We start from the raw sequence: 3,969 nt of genomic DNA, 5'->3' as shown, positions 1-3,969 counted from the left end.
TTTTTAAAAATTCTATCTTCCTTTTCTGGTGTATTTCCTTCTGACTAGACTTGTAATGTTAGTGTGTGTGTGTGTGTGTGTATGTGTGTGTGTATGTATGTGTGTGTGTGCAGAAAATTTACAGTGTTTTTGTCATGTTCTGTTATTACCCAATCATCAGGGTATCTCCCCCCCACCACCCCGGCCCCAAACTGTTCAAGATTTCTATTAAAATCTACCTAGGAGATAATCTCTTTAGAACCTAATCACTATCTGTAATTAGTTGTAGTATTTTTGTGATCAGACATTTCTTTCTTTTGGCAGTCTATTGTTGGATTTGACCAATTTCCTTTCACTGAATTGTCAGATACGCCATCTAACACTGGATAAACTTTTAGGGATTGATTGTCAATTGAGCAGGAGAGACAAACTGATAAGCGTAAATGCTAAATGCTGGGTAATTTACCTGACAGGGTAATTGTTATCAACTGGGTGGAGCTACTCAGAAAACTTGAAAACTTTTATAGACTCTAAATGTTGCTTGATGAACAGAATAGGGTGCGACATTTAAAGCCTGGAATATCTGGGGAGACTTGCATGGCTCCTTGTGTTGTTGCTTCTTTGTTGAACGTAACCTGCTGCAGTCTTTCTCCACTTGCCTCTCACAGTGGAATGGTGCCTTGACCTTGACTTTTTCTAAGTTGCCCCTTCTGCTAGTTTACCTCTGGAACACACAGCTGGATCATGTGGGAGGTGTTAATTATTTTTAGTTGCAGAGGAAGCCAGAAACCTTTGTTTGCTCAAGAAAGGGTCTAACTGTCATGACATCATAAGCCTTGGTAAATATTTGATGAATACTTGGGCAAATTGGCTTCGTTTTTTAAGTCTCTGATTTTGAAGCGTTGTATCATGGAAAGTCTGATACTGCATATGATAGTTGTTTTCTCTGTTCTGTGTTATAAATGAACATCATGTGGAACCTGACCCTAATGAAGTTCTGTAACTCAGCTACTCCCTGGTCTGTGTCTGATGAGCTCAGTCAGGTTGCTACCTTTCATCTAGGCGGTGGCTCAGAAAGTTTTTTTCTGCCAGCCACATTTAACAGAGATACAAGAGTTCTTCTTGCCAGAAGGCTGCTCTGTGGAATTTGTTCCTTCGCATACATCGTGAACTCTCCCTTGGAAAGATACTGGCGCAGCAAGACAACTGGTGAGGCAAAAAAAAGAACCACCAGAGTCCAGCTAATCTAATAGTTTTAAGGAGTTCCTTGGCAAGCAGTTTCTGAGGAGGACATTGCCAGCAGAAGTGTCATCTTAAGCACTGCCACCTTTGAAAAACTTCTTTGATCGTGTTGTCCTCTCTGTCCCCGTCCCATTTCATTTATCAACACAGCTTATTGAAAACCAGTCTCCTTTTGCTATCTCGTGTCTCATTTATTCTTCAACACACTGTGTTTCCGGCTTCTCACATTACACCACTGAAAGTCCTCTGGGTAAAGGGATGAGCAACCTTTTTTAAAGGTCTTTAGTGGTCTGTTTAAGCTTTTAAATTTTTTATTTTTATTAAAAAAACACAGGTAAGTATTGGGTTGGCCAAAAAGTTCATTTGGGTTTTTCTGCAGGATGTTACGGAAAACCCAAACAAACTTTTTGGCCAACCCAATAGTTTAAAATTCAAATAGTTCTACCGAGATGTCTATGAAAAAGAGTAGTCTTCCCATCAGCACCCCTGCCCTATCCCCTGATTGTCACTCCCCAAGGGCAATCACTTTAAGTATTTTTGCATTATTTTCTACCCAAAGGCAACCACTTAAAGTATTTTAGCATTATTTTCTAATATTTGCCTCCATATTTAAATACTAGGCGTATATTACCACGTCTTGATTTTTCAGTTTCTGATACTATCTATTGACTTCCTACTGTGGAAGATGAGAACTTAGCTCTTTCACATCATCTGTCCACATACACACTTCTGTTCCCCTCATCTTTTCAGGATAGTTATTTCCCAACTTTTGGTTAAATCAATATTCTAAGTTTATGTTATTTGCTAGGTAAGTATCATTCACCTCTGAACCATCGTGTACGAGTATGTTTCCATTCTTACACCATTTTGTCCCCTTCATTTTTGTTTGTGTCTTTTCCTATGAACCTATCACTAATTCATCCTCCAGATCTCTAACACCACTGTAACATTTCTCAGTGTGGATAGGGTAAACACATCAGATTCTTTTTTGTTTGAAATCTTTCCTGGATTGATTGGACTTGTTCTTGACCTGTTCTAGGTTGGGCACTGTTTTTAGTTTGCCAGGGCTGCCATAAAAAAGTACCACAGACTGGGTGGCTTAAACAACAGATGTTTATTTTCTCACTTCTGGAGGCCAGAAATCCAAGGTCAAGCTGTTGGCAGGGCTGGTTTCTTCTGAGGCCTCTCTCCTTGACTTGTAAATGGCCATCTTCTCCCTTGGTCTTCACATGGTCTTCCCTCTGTGTCTACGTCCAGATTTCCTTTTCTTATAAGGATACCAGTCATATTGGATTAGTGCCCACCCTAATGACCTCATTTAAACTTACCTCTTTAAAGACGCCATCTCCAAGTACAGTCACATTCTGAAGTCCAGGTGGTTAGGACAACTTCAACATATGACTTTTGCGGGAGCACAGCTCAACACATGACAGGCACGTTGGTTGTTCTCTACACCTGGGGCATAGCTCTTGCCCTGAGATTTCTCTTTGCCTTCACCCTGGTCCTTTCTTATACCCCTCTTCTGTTTCCTGGATCCACAGCTGCTGCGTTCATGGTTTACTTCCCTGTTTGGTGGAGCATATCCTTCCATGGTTTCCCAAGGATTAATGGGATGTAAATTTTTTGAGGCTTTTGCATGTCTGAAATGGGTTTATTTTATTCTTCCACTGCACTGATAGTTTGATAGAATGTACAATTGTAGGTAAGCACTTTAAAATGCATTTATTCATTGTTTTCCATAGTTCATTGTTGCTGTTTGAAGCCTTGTGCTATTCTGATTCCAGAACTTTTATTTGTGACCTGTAATTTTTCTTTCTGCAAGCTTTAGGATCTTTGTTTCAGGTGTCCTGAAAGTTCATGATAGGACTTAGTGTGGGTATTTTTTAAATTCATAATGCTAGATACTAAGTGAGGTCTTCCAGTCTGGCAGGCTATGTGCATCAGTTCTGGGAAATTTTCTTTTCACTTTATCTTCTCTATTTTCTTTTTGGGAAACTTCTATTAGTTGACTATTGGATTTTCTGAAATGTACCTCTAAGTTAATTATATATATATATTTTTTTCCATTTTTAATCTTTCCTTCTTTTTTTTTAAATCACAAGAATTTTATCAGCTTTATGTCCACCCTTCTGTTGATTGTTTAGGTTTTCTGCTACATATTATATACATATTTTTTCTACTATATGTTTTTTTTAAAATAAATTTATTTATTTATTTTTGGCTGCACTGGGTCTTTGTTGCTGCACATGGGCTTTCTCTAGTTGCAGGGAGCGGGGGCTCCTCTGCGTTGCGGCACGCGGGCTTCTCATTGTGGTGGCTTCTCTTGTTGCCGAGCACAGGCTCTAGGGCGCGCGGGCTTCAGTAGTTGTGGCATGTGGGCTCAGTAGTAGTTGTGGCTCGCAGGCTCAGTAGTTGTGGCTCGTGGGCTCTAGAGTGCAGGCTCAGCATGGGCTTAGTTGCTCCACGGCATGTGGGATCTTCCCGGACCAGAGCTCGAACCTGTGTCTCCTGCATTGGCAGGCGGATTCTTAACTACGGCACCACCAGGGAAGCCCCCTGCTATATGTTTTTAATCTCCAAGAGCTAGCTCTTCTTTTCTGAGTGTTTTTTTTCCCAGGCACTTCATTCTTTTATTTTTTAAATGAATGCATTATCTTTTCTGTCTCTAAAGTTATCAATTTTTAAGTTTCTTCTGTTCCCTGTGTCAGCTGTTTTTGTTTTTTGTTTTTTCCTGTTTGTTGATGCCTT

This window comes from Leucopleurus acutus (assembly GCF_964270905.1).
Source record: "Leucopleurus acutus genome assembly, chromosome: 12".
Classification (NCBI taxonomy): Eukaryota; Metazoa; Chordata; class Mammalia; order Artiodactyla; family Delphinidae; genus Leucopleurus; species Leucopleurus acutus.
This window is presented reverse-complemented; position numbering follows the sequence as displayed.